Here is a 17,605-nt window from a genome sequence, read left to right as displayed (position 1 = left end):
TGCTCACACAAGTACTCATCAAGACAAGTCCGATGACGAAAACAGCGCTTGCCTATGTTACTCCAAACCCGCGTTCCCCTGGGAAAAGCCAGGGTTCAGCATCAGCTCTACCTTGGTTACTGCTCACTCAAGTACTCATAAATACAAGTCCGATGACGAAAACAGCGTTTGCCTATGTTGCACGAAACCCGAGTTCCCCTAGAAATAGCCAGGGTTCAGCATCAGCTCTACCTTGGTTACTGCTCAGTCAAGTACTCATCAAAACAAGTCCGATGACGAAAACAGCGCTTGCCTATGTTAAACCAAACCCGCGTTCCCCTGGGAAAAGCCAGAGTTCAGCATCAGCTCTATCTTAGTAACTGCTCACCCAATTAACTCATCAAGGCGAGTTGGATGACGAAAACGGCTTATTTTTATGTTGGCAATTAACGTTTTCAATGTGTAATGATAATGGTTAATTGTATTGATTTTCGGCCAACACTGTATATTTACATGCATACATACATATTTACATATTTATATATTTATATTCATACATACCTACATACATTCATACATACCTACATACATTCATACGTACGAACATACATACTGATCTATGGGCGACGATGATCATTTACCATCATCAGGCGATCCATCAGTCCCTTGTATCCCAGTTCATTAAAAATAATTTCTAGCCGTGTTCTACTTCTATCCAACGACAACATGTTTCGCTGCAAAATTAAAAATGGGGCGCATAGTGCGGAGTGGCAACAGCGCATTTTCCTTCCTGTTCTTACACTAGCTTAGATTCATAATCCTGTCTCTTTCACGCAAGGCTCGACTACGCTTCAACAAAAGGGAAAGCCTTATAAATAGCGCTTAAAATAAGGGTAACCCTTATTAAAGGCTTGCAAGCCGTATCGGATAGCGGTAAGCCAATGCACAGGGCTAGCTTTATTGTTTTGCTAAGTTTTTTGTAAGGGCTAGTCAAATGAATGGGCTTGCAGTTCGAAAGGGAGAGTCTCTCGATTGGGTCGTCCTTACGTTAGGGATTCCCAATGAAAGGCTTGTAGCGCGGAAGGGGTTGTCCGATCCCTGACACAGACCAACCCCTATAGACATCCATTACAAGACGACTCGCGGTCGCCAGCCTTCCTAGTATTTGCACTGATATAAGCGCGGGCGCTCGCCGTGCCCGATCAGTATCGACCAAGTAACAGACCCGAAAGCAGCGCGTGTTTTTCGCACTAAAAAATTGGAAAAGGGTATTTTGATGCCTTAAAGATGTCCACCTGTAGTGTGAAATGGTGTGGAAAGGTAACAAGAAGCTCAAATTTAAAAACAGACGGCATTACATTCCACAAATAAGTCATATTTATAATTTATTCAGAGCCGGCATAGGTCAACTTACATTGGCCACTTACGCGTCAGTAGAGGGACAGTCATACTTCTGTCCCTTTTCATCTGGCGCGACTGCCCGCCGTCCTTGAAACGGCCAATCACAGCGCGCTTAACACATTCCCCGCCCGCTCCTCGCACACCAAACACTGGTGACTCGTATCAGGGGCGGCTCACTCCGCGATTCTATCGCCGCGCTACAAGTACATCCTGGCGGCCGCGAGTTCGCGGCCTACTCAGGGGTGGCGCGCGTTCTCACGGAATGCACGTTCGCACTTTCTATTGTTATTTTACGTCGCGAGGTTTTTTTTAAGCGATGTCCGCGTGTGGAATGGCTAATAATACTTAGTTAAATAGACATATTGAATAAAATAAATACCATAGGACATTCTTACACAGATCTACTACTGATTAAGTCCCTCGGAAAAGTTCAATAAGGCTTGTGATGTTGGAACTTGAACAAAAATATATAAATACAGTATATATACCTAGAAAGTACCCAAAACTTGAATATAGTAGTATAACATTTTATGTGAGTATTAATTCGTTTGAATCCATTGGTAACCCTATCACCGGACGCCGCGCACGTGCGGCTCGTTTCTTTGTAAGAATTTTGTAGGTATTTAAAAAGGCGGCATTTCGTGAACATCAAAGCAGTGGGCCTTCTGTACTTGTACTATTATATATTCTGTGCTCGTATCTCGAACAAAATATACAAGATTTCTACTCTATAGGAGGTTCTCTGTGAATGCAAACAAGGGTACTACATAGAGCACATGAAACTGCTCAAGTTTCAGTTCCTCACTTAGCAATTAAAGGGTTCAAAGAAAGCAAAATTGTAATATTGCAGTGACCTGAAAGCAAAAATGTGATATTGTAATGACTTTGTGGCCCATTTCTCAAAAATGAAAGTTACAAGTTACAAGTGGAAGTCTCTTTCTAACTTGTCATATTAGACATTGACAACCACTTGTAAATTGTATCTTGTAGCTTCGAGAAATGGGCCCCTCAAAGCAAAATTGTGATATTGTAGTGAGTGAGTTGCTAGCCTATCACCCACACCACAATGGAACCCAAATCCCACAGTTCACTTCTAGAAAATGTTAAATTCTTATTCCATTGCTATCTCACGGGGCAAAAGGGAGTTTAGTTAAAAGTTATTTTGACCAGAACTAGGGGCCAGAAGAAACCTCGAACAAGACGGGAGGATGAACCTCACAGTGGGCCCGAAGTGGAGAAGAATCGCTCGAGATAGACCCCAATGGAAAGAGCTAGAGATATACTCTAATTCAGAAAAGAGGGGCTAAATAGATAGATATTGTGACAAATCGGGTTTTGCCTCTGATTTGTTCCACGCTACAAGGCGAAAAGTATTGATGCATACAATAAACCGATTGATAATTGGCAATAGATTGTTCATTGAAATGGAAACAACAGTACAGCATGCTAATGCATGATTATAACAACGGTTATGTGTTCATGAAAACAATGTATCACTTTCTTTTTCACTTGATAAAAAAAAACATAGTTTTGAAATATATTGGATTAGGATATGCTGCCTAGTTAGTTCTATTATGTTCTATTTTTAACCCCCGACGCAAAAACGACGGGGTGTTATAAGTTTGACGTGTATGTCTGTCTGTCTGTTTGTCTGTGTGTGTCTGTCTGTGGCAACATAGCTCTCGAACGGATGAACCAATTATGATTTAGTATTTTTTTTCTGAAAGCTGAGTTAGTCGGGAGTGTTCTTAGCCATGTTTCATGAAAATCGGTCCACTACGTCGTGGTGGGGGGTTTTTTCCAAATTTTAATTTTGTGGTTAAGTTATGACCCATGTGGTTACGGGCTAAGAATTTCACCACCACCGTTCCTCCTGTGAGTTTTGTAGAAGGTGACTCTGGGATTATAAATAGGCTAGTTTCCTACTAGTCAAATTAGCTACTTTTAAAAACTCAAAACTATTTGCTAATGTGGAATTACTATGAAATACTGAAGAGAAGAGTGACGTCACGGTCAATTCATTTACTTTAAAATATCTTTCTCTTTGACTTATTAATAGAAATTATGTTTAAACATAACTACTGTCCATATTTTTCTTCTAATTCTCTGCTGGGGTGTAGGGCTGGAATCATATTTCTCCATTGAATCTAACCTTCGTTCGGTTTCTTTAACATATTTAAATATTATCACTTATATATTGTTCACACTAAGTTTTTGGTTTATATCTGATTAGAAAAAAACCAAAAACTATCTAAAAGAAAGTTAAATAGTGAGATCAATGGAAGTGTAATTGAGCATAAGTATTGTTTTTACTGAAACTAAAGTCAAAATAGATTTCTGATTTCAGTCAAACGCTAAACAGGTATTAACTTAAATATAAAGCATATAGTTTTGACAATCTGTTTGACCTTAAATTTGATTACTTAGTCCTAATAAATACAAGGACTATAACCATACAAAACTCTTTCTAAAGACTCAAGATTCTCCACTCAACTACTGTTTTTTAAATTTATAAAAACTATAGGACCATGTTCATGCAATTGTAGCCTGTAAGTGTTTAAAAATATGTCTTAAAATACTGTGTATATTTTAATGCACTTAGGACACTTTATTTGTTATACTCATGTTTGTCAGCCTTATTTGCATGAATGTGTGAAAAGCGTTGAAAATCTACTGAATGCGAAATGGTTAAGACATAAATATTGAATAGATACTATAGGTACCTATAGTCACTGGCAAGCATTTTGAGTATAAGACTTTTAAACTTAAACTCTTATATTATGAATTAAAAAAGATTCTATATCTCGAAAACCTGAAACGGAGGATTCGGTCCGTCGAAAATGAGCTACGAGCGGCTGGTCTGAGCTGGAGCGAGGCCACGAGGGTCGCTGAAGATAGAAAGGCGTGGCGCGAGCTTGTGAAGGCCCTTTGCACCTCTGAGGTGCCTTAGGACTACAACAACAACAATATCTCGACTCCAAATCTGTTTTGGTCATGTATTCTTCATTTGTCAACTTTGATGATATGAGTTGTCTGTCTTTTTTAACCCCCGATGCAAAAACGACGGAGTGTTATAAGTATGACGTGTCTGTTTATGTGTGTGTGTCTGTCTGTGTGTGTGTGTCTGTCTGTGGCATCGTAGCTCCCGAATGCGTCGTTTTTGCGTCGGGGGTAAAAAACAGGGTGTATATTTGCTCGAGTAAAATGTGTAGATTTAACTTTATTCAGCCTTAACTTAACGGTTAACAAGTCTAATGGCGTTTAAAGCATAATTGCGTAGATAAACATCTCAGCGACATTTCGACCTCGAACTACCACTTCGTTGGCAAACATGTATACGGTCCGCCTGATGGAAAGCGGTCACCGTAACCTATGGACGCCTGTAACTCAAGGGGTGTCACATGCGCTTTGCCGACCCATTAGAAACTTGTACACTCCTTTTTTGAAGAATCAGTAGTTAATCGGGAATAAGTAATGTAACTATAGAGCCAACGGAAGGCAATATTATATCACAATTTAGTTTCTTCTCGAAGGCTTAATTGCTGAGAATGCACTGAAACTTAAACTGTTTCATGTGCTCTGCCTACTCCTTTTGGGATCACCTGTGTCAGTGCGGCTTAGTATATTCATTCTCGAATAAAAAATACATGTTTTTAAAGGTTAGTAAGCCCTCCAAGTATAAAATTCCTCTCAAATATATTGTTGTTGCTGATAAGGTGAGTGAGGTGGGTTTGCCAGAGTATTTATTACAAATTAGCAATAAGTTTAAAGTAGGTAGGTAGACTGTATTCTGAATAGATTTATATTTGTTTGTCTTGGCTGGTTCAAAATGGAGTTGTCACTCATTATAGCTATTTATCACAGCTATTTATCATTATCATAAATCTACGAGCCCTATTATCGTATGTCACTAATGTGTAAGATATTTACGTTCAAATGCAAGGGGTAAAAGTACAGTGAACTGCAGTAATCCATACTAATATTATAAATGGAAAAGTGTGTGTGTCTGTTTGTTTGTCCGTCTTTCACGGCAAAACGGAGCGACGAATTGACGTGATTTTCTTAAGTAGAGATAGTTGAAGGGATGGATAGTGACATAGGCTACTTTTTGTTTCTTTCTACCGCGAGCGAAATAAACACCTTAAAAAAACACGTCAATTCGTCGCTCCGTCTTGCCGTGAAAGACGGACAAACACAGACACACACTTTCCCATTTATAATATTAGTATGGATTTCACAGCATTATTGAGGGTATCAAACTTAAGAAGGATGCTGACCCCAGGCCCTGAAAAGTAATGTTTTGTAGGTATTTATTTGAGGAAAACTGTGGACAAAATTATTTCTAAAGCCTATAAAGAACTCGGTAACCAAGGAGCAAAGCTTATGAAACGTACTGGAAATTGAATTGAAAAGTTTTTGGAGGTCATTCACCCAGAAATTTGTTTCTATCAAACGCAGGTTGGATACCGTCTAGCACAGTCTGTCTATCACAGATTTTATTTAATACGCTAATGATTTGAAGGTTGCGTTGGTATTGAATAATCGTATGTGTTTATTTTGTTCTTATGTGGCGTTTTCAAGCCAAAAGATACCACGTCGCTTAAGTTTTTAAATACCGTCAACCAATGTTGTAAACCAATCCTAGACCGGCCCAGAACCCTTACTGACACCGTGCTGTATTTGTCATTATAGAGGTCACTCCGACGTTTACTGTGAAAAAGTTCTACGGCCTGGGATTGAAATTTTTAGGCTACACTTGTATCAATTCTAAGCGGCAACCCTCACTCAGGCGACGCACGTCGTAAAACGCGGAACGGACGTCAGCGCCGCGCCGCCCGAGTGTAATTTAAAGACGCCTCCTTAGTCGGGCGCGGCGCTGGCATCCGTTCCGCGTTTCACGTGCGTCGCCTGTATGTGGGTTGCCCCTAACATGTATATGTATATCCGTATATGTACAATGTATATCCGTACAAAGTTACGAGCAAATTGTGCTCCATATAGTTACGGACAACGTGGAACCTTTAACTTGAGAATGCCCCATATGTATCCTTAAGCATAAGCATACATATGTCGAAAATGTTTTCGACTATTGTGTGAGTGTGACGCAGTCGCGGAAATTTTCGACTGTCTGATTACTTCATTGCTAAGGCTTTACAGGCCACATTTAAATTGGCTAGTAACACGATTATAATGACGACAATAACGTACCTACTAATAATTATGAATGGGAAAGTGTGTGTGTGTGTGTGTGTCTGTTGTTTGTCCGTCGTCTTTCACGGCAAAACGGAGCGACGAATTGACGTGATTTTGTCTCTTTCTAACCCCCACTTCCCTAAACTGGTTTCATGTGCTCTGCCTACCCCCTTTGGGACTACGTTCGAGTGTTTATGTAATAAGTATTGTTATACTCACTATACACAGATATAAAAAAAAATACTTCGTTTCCTACTGCCATAACTCCTTTCTAAGTTTTTGCATCATAATTTGTTATGCTAATGAAATGCAAGCAAAACTTCCGCGTGGTAGATTTGCCTTGCAAAAACGCTTTATTTAGAGACTTATGTTAAAATATGATGTAATATGTAACGCGCCTTTGAAAATGTTAAGTGTCAAATTTAAAAGTAGTTATTTTTAACCCCCGACGCAAAAACGACGGTGACAGTTTGACGTGTTTGTTTGTGTGTGTGTGTGTCTGTCCGTGGCATCATAGCTCCCGAACGGATGAACCGATTTAGATTTAGTTTTTTTTTTTTGTTTGAAAGCTGACTTAGTCGGGAGTGTTCTTAGCCATGTTTCATGAAAATCGGTCCACTATGTCAGGGGGTCTTTAAAATTTTAATTAGCAGTAGTTAATGTGTATAATGCAATCGAGTATTAGGTATATTCTCTACTAGGCAGTTCATTAACATAAATATCAGTCATTTTAATCGAAAATACAACACATGTTTTAAATGTTGTTTGGGATCATCCGTAAATTACGTCACACGTTAAGGGGGAGGGAGGGGGTCGACGAAGTGTGACAAGGTGTGACAAGGGGGTGGGAGGGGTCCTAAATTTCGTGACGTCACATTTCAAAATCTATCGTAATCTAAGGGTTAAAACACGAACTTTAAACTTTTACTTTATGAAAACCTCATAAACATGTACAAAATACAGGAGGTTCGGTAACCGGACAAAAAGCCAAAAGTAGGCGATAGTCTAGGCTATTCAGAACATTCTATAAATGTCTTGCACAAAATTTGATTTGTCGTTTTTTTTAAACTTCTCGGTGAAAACTCCAAAATTTTAGACTAAATCGATAAGCATATTCTTGTTATTGTAGATAGTTGTTTTGGTTTTATTTCGTATTGTAAAATGTCTATCGTATACCATAAAATAAATTTGAAACATCTGTGTCTAAAGAAAATCAAACTACAGCGATTTAAAAATTGAATAACATAAAAAATACATACATACATACAACCACGCCAGTATCCCATAAAGGTGTAATTTGTATCTGGTTATAAATATAAGATACCAATTGTATTGTCAACCGATTCAGAATGTGGAATCTTGAGCGTTGCGGGGGTTTCAAGGCACGTAGGTTAAATAAATTTGTCACACACACACACACACACACACACACACACACACCAACACGTGGAAAATATTAACTGCAAAACATCAAACAATTTAGTTTGATTAATTTTTTTTAAACATTTTGAGTCAAAATCATCATTTAAACGTTTATTCTTCCAGCCACAGCCAGCTGTTCTATGAAAAATTAAACTTTGTCATTCGTTTTTGAAGTATCAAGTGTTGTTAAGAATAATTTAAGTACATAAATGGAAATAAGATTGATTTTTAACCGCCGTTTTCATACAATAATTTCTACATGTAAATTTGCAAAATATGTGATGTCACACTAGGGAGGGGGGAGTCTAACAAATGTGACCAGCTGTGACAAGGACGGGAGGGGTCAAAAATCACGATTTTTAGTGTGACGTAATTTATGGATGATCCCTTTTTGGGGAATATACAGGTTTCCCATAGACTGACGTTGAGTTAATCAATTATTTTGGGATATCCCCAAACTGGTAACTAACTAATAAGTTGTGTAAAAGTAGGTACAGATCAGGGATGTAACGGAAGTGCTTTTAACGGAAGCGGAAGCAGAAGTTTAGAATTTAGTTTAACGGAAGCAGAAGCGGAACCGGAACCAGAAGCGGTGCTTATAGATGTTAAAAACGAAAAGAAAAATACCACATAGGTATTACATAAACCAAAAATAACTAAATTACCTAGAACTTTTAGGTGTTTATGAACTAAGAATTTAAGAATTGGCTTGGAATATTACTTATACAATCAATCACATAAGAATAATCAACCTTTTTTATGCCGTAAAAGGTTTTAGAAACGGAAAGAAAAGTTACCCGTTAAGTATAATGCAATCCAAAACTGACCAGTTAAAAATATATGTGTAATTGCACACAATTAAATTTTTAAATTAAATGAAGTGATTCTAAAAGAAGTAGGTAGGTAAATTGTATTTAATAAACAAAAGCTTGGCAGCTTTATCTTCCTGCAGTCTGCTTCTAAGGGGATCGTAGATATAAGCCCTGCACCACTGAATAGTTGTTCACTCGCTACAGAACTAGGTGGACAGGACAAAATATTGGCGCGAAAATCGAATGAAGCGATTGATATTTAGTATCGCAACACATGGCAGCGGAGAGATGAGCGAATGACAGGTATAAACCTGTTGGTCTTTGATGTGCGCCGCTCATGTCCCACCGTCGCGCTATAGGTTTCGACATCCGCTATAACTTCCGTTTGAAAAATAACAGAACCGGAACCGAAGCGGATGTGTAAAACAAAACGGAAGTTCCGCAGAAACGGAAGCAGAAGCAGAGCTCCGTTACATCCCTGGTACAGATATAGTGCGATTTTCCTTCGGAAACGTTCGTATTTGTCATGCTAGTTCAGTCAATGTCAGTACATCTTGTACTGAGACTGATTGAAATAGCATGACACGTTCGTACGTTTTCGTAACAATTCGAAGGTAAATCTGTTTGCAGTAGAATTGGCCATTACAATATAACTGAGATTTTTAAAATAAATAAAAATAAAATAAGATTTATTTGTATAACACAGGTGTTAAAAACGGTCTTAATATACAAACAGAGCCTCTTTGTGCCTCTAATTGTGCCAACAGGGAAAAAATCTACCTAACCGCATTGTTTTTTTTTTTATTTATTTATTTTTTTTTATTTTATTGGTGACCCAAGTCCTGACGTAAAAGTCTAAGTTTTATCCGTCAACAGATGGTTACTAACACTGCATGTAACAAAACATACAAGTTATTGAACCGCACCATGCGTTTAAATACGCCCTCAATTACACACACGTATTTCTACCTACTGAAATTATACTGTTCAGCATTCTAGTAGCTTACCTCTTTATAACTAGCGCTATTATCGCGTGAGAATAAATAGACCGGCCGGCCGTGAAAACCGTTGACGATACGCAGCGATCGAACGCAGTCTGGCTCTGTCGCGCCACTACAGGCCCCGTCTTCTTCTTCCTCGTTCCCTCAATGCTGAGGATCGCGACCACAAGTAGCGTGTCTCCATTAAACACGGTCATAAGCCATGTGGATTGCACGATATAGGCTGCCGCCAGTCGACTTCTTCACACAGTTTGACCATCTCTTACGATCCCCACCCCAAGCGCGTTTACCATTCATTCGCCCCAACAGGCCCCGTAGCCGAATGGCATTTCTGCGACGGGAAACGCCACCGAAACTACGCAGAAATGTAGTCTGGCTCTGTCGCGCCAATACGCAAGAGCGATAGAGATAGATAGCTACGAAAGAGATATTATCGTGACCGCTTCGTGAGCGTTTGTGGAGCGAAAGCACACCTCGGACAATGGCGATCAAGTATATGAAAAAGGCGCGTTCCTACGCACACAGTCTAAGCTCGTGTTACTCGTGTAGGTGAACGCGTACCATGCTTGTATGAGTGCGGTATGACAGGTCGACTGGTCGCGTTCACGACAGGCGGTAACTGTGAGCCTGTGAGGCAGAGATGGGCATCAATCGATTGATTTTTTAGTTAACTAATCAATCGACTAAAAATATCTATCGTCATTATTCAATCGCGATTGATTTAGTTGCGATTAAATTAGTTGTGGGAATGTTCGACTAACAACTAAATTAGTTTTAGTTTCAATCGACTAAATTCCACGAATAAATCATTAAAACTACACAGTCGGCGTTTTTGCATTTATATCTTATTTGTAACTACAAGTAGGTATGTATATAACATTGGAGGTACTCGTATGTTATAACTATGTTGGTTTGGGTGGAATTTTGTGGATTATTTTGAAGTAGATATATTCGACCGATTGAGCTAAAATTACGTATACACGTTTAATTTGTAATGCTTGAATGACAATGCAATATTATAACGATATATCGGTAATGAAAAATAGCGAAAAACTGCAGTGTTCACAAGTAGCAAACAAAACAATTAAGTATGTTATTGCAATACTTTGAATTATACGATACTGAGTAAATCTTAGACATAGAAATTAAAAGTATTTTGCTGTCTCTGTCGATAGTAAAACTCTTTTTAGTGGCACGTGGTGACAAAACATTGGGCTAAATGACTAATCCTACTTACCTGGAAATAATTTCATTTTGGTGCAAGGGCCGACGCATCTTCTAAAAATAAGACGTTCTATTGAATCAAACATCTGCATATTGCTTATCTATTATCTACGCGCACTATTTTGTTGTCATTAAAATATTTAAACCTCTTTGTAATGTAAAGAACTCTCAGCGTTAATTATTGTTCATCTTCCTTGCGGCATTCTACATTCAAATTTATATAATGGCAACAACGAATTTCACGATATTTGGTATATACTATACACCATGTTTTTATTGAATTCCGTTAATTTTAAGGGAAGGTTCCGTAGGTCAAATACAATGAATTGCTCTAAAAAACTAGCGACTTAACTCTTACGGTTGTAGAATTATTCAAAAAATAAATCAAACATTTTTTTTTTGGAAATGTATTTAAACCAGTCAACCGGGTACTTTTATTGTGTTTTTTTAATGTTATTTTACTAATGCACAAACAAAGTACTCATTTTTTATTTACCCTTAGATAAGAGAAATTTAATCCAATTTCAAAGTGACTGTAGTAGCAAAATAATTTATTTATTTATTTTATTTATTTTTTATTACATACATGGAAAACCAACAGCTGAAGTTATCAATACAATCCAAAATAAAATTAAAAAGCCAATTACAGGTTCTCACTTATAAAAAACAGATTAAAACCAAAATCTTTCCTATCTTACAATAATAGTTAGAACACCGATCTAACTCCTTAGAAATGGTTAAAATTATCTTAAGTAGGTAATACATGTTGATATGTTTAAACATTCGTTAAGATGTCCTAATCAGTCTGTCAACATTAGTTGCGAGAAATAAGTCTAACTAATTAGTCGATTACAAAATTTAGTTGTCCGAAATCAATCGGCAACTAATTTAGTTGCAACTAAATTAGTCGCGCTCTATACAACTAAGATTGATCATTCGTGGTTTTCAATCGTCAGTCGCAATTAAATCTTGTAATTTTAATCGTTAATCGTTAGTCGATTACATTTTGCCCATCTCTGCTGTGAGGTAACCGAGCGCGGGTGGGCGGCACGTTCAGCGGGGAGCGCGAGTGGCCATACTGTATATGATAATATTGATAATACTCTTTATTATAGTGTGCAACAGAAGAGCGATAGGGAAAGTAACATACGTTTACGAAGCGTAAACAAATGTGTTGGCTAGGCAACGTTTGGTTCAGAACGAGAATTGCCGCAATTCGAAGTATTCCCAGTTACGTGTTTACCTGTGTTTATCGTTTTGTTTACTTTAGTCTTTAGACTTGTTGTTTAGGCGCAAACATTCAATGATAATGTCACGTAGATGCGTAGACTACACGAAAATAACCTAACCACAAAATTAAAATTTTGTAAAAACCTCCGACCGCGACATAGTAGACCGATTTCATGAAACATGGCTAAGAACACTCCCGACTAACTGAGCTTTCAGACAAAAAAAAAAACTAAATCTAAAAATCGGTTCATCCGTTCAGGAGCTACGATGCCACAGACAGACACACACACACAGACAGACACACATATTGAGGACAGAGACAGATATTAAGGATTGGTATACCGGTGTCGGCCGGTCGGAAGGGCCAGGTACCAATGGATCGACGAGGTCCAGAAAGACCTGCGTGACCTTCAAGTGACTGAGTGGCATCAGATTGCACAGGATAGGAGCGAATGGCGGAATCTAGTGTCGGAGGCCAAGATCCACTTCGGGTCGCTGAGCCATCGCAGTAAGTAAGTAGTAAGGATTGTTATATGTAATTAATTTTTAGATTACTAGATTTTCTTTTGCTGTTCTTTTGTTTCCAATGCACCGCCTACAATCTTCTCTGCTTTGCCTTAAGGTTGACTGGTAGATAATGCCTCATGGCATTAAGTTCGCCTTTTCTACATAAAGTTTAAATAAATAAATAAATACAAAGATGTGGATTGTTCATACGTTTTCGTTGTCAAAATGTCACTGTTGACAAAAAAAGGCGAACTTTGCCAGTCAACGTTTTGGCAAAGCAGAGAATATTGTTATATTAGGCTGTGGCTGTGTTTCTACACCTGAAAATATGCGTTTGTGTACGGACAACGCTAGACCATTTCGTGGAATACTAAAACTTTACATCCACTAAACTAAATCGAACTTTCATAAAATTAGAATGGCGCTTTCGTTCGACTGCTCATAATAACAGTTCCCATTTTAGACCTGACGTTTAGCTACTGAAAGTGAACAATATGCTTTGTTCTAAATTCTAGATAAATACGGAACTTTAGTACTGACACGAATAATGCGTCGGCGTTTTATTATATTTCATACTTCGTCATACACTGATATACAGTGTGTAAATTTAATACGGTGAATCTCTTAACGGCGGCAAAGATATATGTAGCTCCGAATGGACAGATAGTCTATGAAATAAACGTACCTCGGAACCATCAAGAAAAATGTATTGTCGACTAGATGGCGCCACACTATTGGTTGATTCTTGGCTAGATGGCGCTAAAATAATTAAGAATTTTAATACAAATCAAGTTAAAAATATGCTCCAAATTGTTAAAACGGAGGTTGAAATGGTTTAAGCCTGGTAGTCTCTGTTACTTTGACAGTAATTCAGTAAATACTCGATCCTCTCTGGTAACATTTTGGCAGACTTGCGTCGTTCGTAATCATTATTAATTCAAATATACAAAACAACGCTTTTCCACCCTTACATTATATTATATTACAATTTCGTTCTCATATGACAATAATTTGATCTTTGAACGTAATATAAAATTTCCCCATTGTTACCCTGTCATTGCATACTTTTGAATCCTTTGATCATAACGATATATTATTACTGGCTCTTACTACTGTCTCTTCATAGCGTGGATCCGTTTTTTTTATATTATTAAGTAGAAAAGTCTTCGAGCAACACTACGAATTTTTAAAATACAGAATTATACCTCTGGCAGGACTCGAACCTGCGACCTCATGCGTGCGCACACCGGTTTGAGGCTTCTGGAAGATTAGGTCTGCCGGTGATTTTTTTCCATTTCCTTTAATTTAAAAATCAGAGTTAATAGTTTTTCTAGCAATTGAAATTAAAAAGGTGTCCGGCAAATAAATATTCGGTCCGGCAATTAAGAATCCCCTGAAATAATACAAAATATGTAGATTTTTTTAAATGTCATTCAATCGTTTAAAATGGAGACAATGTAAATAGAGGCTACATAATAACAGAACCTTTTTGGGGTCGTCGGCCTATAGTGACGCAGAAGTACCTACACGGTCTGTAGGACTAACTGAAGTAAGAGACACGTCGCACAACTTGGAAAAAGCTTTTAGACGGAAAGAGCAAATTCTTCAATTACTAAGCAAAAATATGATATTTATATATGAGCATAATGTATACGAGCGAAGTAGCAATAGGACCTTTTTAGGCCGTCGGCCTAGTGACGCAGAAGCATACGGTCTACCGCACTGATATGTCACACGTCACACTGGGAATAACTGTCTCGTTAGATGACAAAGCTTTTGGGTAGTGTAGTAGGGATTTTAATTTACACATTAGTAGGCGAGACGACTAAAAAAAATTAATTAGTCCGTCATCAGGTAGATTATCAAATAATTTTAGACACGTATTTTTTTCTTTTTTCTCGTAAACGAAAAATGACGACCGTACAGTGCGTTGAAGTTTCGCGTGACGTCACGTCTAGGTACAATTTTTACTTAGATGTGACGTCACAAGCCCCCACTCCGGAACTTTGATGCTCTATATCTTTGTAGGTATTATTTCATTAATTAGAAAAAGCGAAAAATATGTGTTCAGTATTTTTGGACGATCCAACTGACGGACTAAATAGAATGCCATTTTTTTATGTAGTCGTCATCCCTATTGCGTATTGGAGCACTTTCCGTTTTGAGAATGTGGTTAATTTTCAGTCCTCAATTTTTTCAAGAACCAGTACAAGATACCTGTACTGGTTTTATCGGTTTTAGCCAACACATATATCTCCTGCAAGTACCCATTCCTACATAAGTCCTGGATTGCTCCAATTTCTCTGGAAAACAGCTCTTTACGGATAAGGTCCTTATTTCCAACCTTTAAGTTACAAAGAGGACATACTGCAACATGGACCATAATTTACATATCGCTAACTATAGTATAGTTAAACCGAGGTTTAAAAGCGGCTTACAAGTGCGATTTAAAAGACAAGAAATTTCATAACTCCCTCCCCAGGGAGATATAAAATTTCTTGTGAGTCTTTTTTTTAAAAGCTTTTTCTGTAACTCTCTCTACGCTTGCCTGCAAATGCATATCTGAGCAAGTTTGAAAAGACAATAAATTATTATTACCGTTTAGTTGCATTGCAAAGGTTGAAAAATCCCAGGATATTTAGCTAGTGTTTGTCTCAGCTACATATTAGTGAAGACAGTGCAACGTAGGTACCTTTACCAATGTCCGGCTTTGTACCTTTGTACTTTTACCCACCTTAATACAAAGTTGTAAGGTCCTTATTGTAGTTCTTTGTACTTGGACCGAGATTATCACTGACGCAAATGACGCAATGCCAATTACCGTGGAACAATGGAATAAAATTTTCCTGTAAACGCTATTATCCTGCTTAATGCACTTAACATTTTGTACTACAGCGTAAAAATCTCCGTTTACCAACAACTCTTTTTCTCTTGTCTCGGATGGATGCTTGCATTTTGGGAAAAAAAAATTCAAAAACTTTTTGTTGTGCAAATTTAATATTTTCCCTACTCAGAATCACGAGCCTTTTCTATCCTACTAGGCGGAAAAAAGCGTCCCAAATTTATGTTTTCCACTGTGTCACTATTTCTCAAACACTTTGTACAGCGATTACAAAGTGGAAAGTATGCTAATACTTAATAATAGAAAATTTTGGGACCATTTTTTTGTCTCTTGTTTTATGTCCTAGAATCTAATGGGTTCGTGATTATGAGTAGGAAAAACATAAAATTTACCTACCTTAGAAAAAATAGTTTTGGTGATTCTTCTCGCGAAAATGCCCATAAGCAGTTTTTAGAGAAAATTTCAAAAACATTTTTGAGATAGATTTGTCAGAACTCTCGCCTGTATTACCACAAGGGTTAGGGCAGAGCACATGAAACTGCTCATGTTTCAGTGCCACTTTTCGACTGCAAATTGAAGGGTTGAGAAGGTAGCTAAGCTCATCATCTATCCCACAATTAAACCCACATCTTACAGTCGATTTCTACGACACACGCGGCAGAAAAAATCACACAACACCGTCATCACACGGGGACACTTTCGCTTTCGCACTTCGTCCGATCCGAACCCGAGAAAATAACATCCGTCATAGCCGGAGAACTATTTGTATGGGTACTTTACGTACTACATCCGAGCTCCGGTATTCTTCGGATCTAGTGCGTAAACTACTATGAAAATTCCCAAATCTTATACTTTTAAACGAGCAATTCTTGTATATTTATTTATTTATTTACACTGACGATCTCGGAAACCGCTCTAACGATTTCGCAGAAATTTGTTATGTGGGGGTTTTTGGGGGTGAAAAATCGGTCTAACTTATCCTTAGGTCCCGGAAAACGCGAATTTTCGAGTTTTCATGCGTTTTTCTTCGCGCGCCATCTCGTGTGCAGTAGTTGTACTGTTAAGACAGAATTCTTTCGGTCGATGTAAGTACTATTTATTGCAAACACTGGATGGCGACACAGGTCAAGGCTAAAACGAATAGAAAATACACTATTTGAGTTTTTGTGGCGAAATGCGCGCCATCTCGTGTGGAGTAGTTGTGTTGTTAAGGCTGAGAATTCTTTCGCTCGATGTAGGTACTATTCATTTTTGAACTAGATGGCGACACATGTCAAGGATACGAAACAGAACCGAGCGAAGCTCGGTTGCCCAGATATTTTCAGCTAATTCGTTAGGTAACAGACGAGTATTGCTATGTAAATATAATTTTGTTAAAAATAAAGACGCATTTGCTAGTAAATGAACGGACTATTTTGATTATCTTGCACGCACTCAATCCGTTCAGAAGTTTACGATTCTTGCGATATTTCTCGCGTGGCATTAGGATAAATATTATATTACTATATATATAAGTGTACAGACAGTTGTAGTTCAAAGTTACCTGCATAGGTAGGTATGTATGCAAAGTTGCTAAGCGAATAGTATTGCTCACTGTACCTGAAAATCCTACTATCAGAATAACTTACCTTTCGCGTCGAAAGATGGTCCAGCCCCTAAAGATTTTACCTTCCTAGACCTAGCCACAGTATAATAAAGGGTACTATCGTACAGTATGGCCACTCCCGCTCCCTGCTGAAAGTGCCGCCCACCCCCTCTCGGTTACCTCACAGTTACCGCCTGTCAAAAACGCGAACAGTCGACCTGTCATATTTTACTCAACAAGCATAATATGCGTTCACCTACACGAGCTTAGACTGTGCTAGGAACGCGCCTCTTTCATATAATTGATCGCCAGTGTCCGAGGTGTGACTAAGCTAAGTAGACTATGCCTTAACGAATAGTCCAGAAAGTGCAAGTGTTATTATAAATGTCAAAATTTAATAAAATTCTTA

The 17,605-nt window shown here is 38.1% G+C and overlaps 1 protein-coding gene across 2 annotated transcripts in view; it reads left to right on the top strand.

Annotated features, from left to right (window-relative positions):
• The window catches only part of LOC125237372 (guanine nucleotide-binding protein G(I)/G(S)/G(T) subunit beta-1), a 43,771-nt gene that overhangs the window by 6,852 nt on the left and 19,314 nt on the right, over nt 1–17,605 (top strand). The window lies entirely within an intron of this gene.

This window comes from Leguminivora glycinivorella, chromosome 21 (genome assembly GCF_023078275.1).
Source record: "Leguminivora glycinivorella isolate SPB_JAAS2020 chromosome 21, LegGlyc_1.1, whole genome shotgun sequence".
In the NCBI taxonomy this organism is placed as follows: domain Eukaryota; kingdom Metazoa; phylum Arthropoda; class Insecta; order Lepidoptera; family Tortricidae; genus Leguminivora; species Leguminivora glycinivorella.
This window is presented reverse-complemented; position numbering and strand designations above follow the sequence as displayed.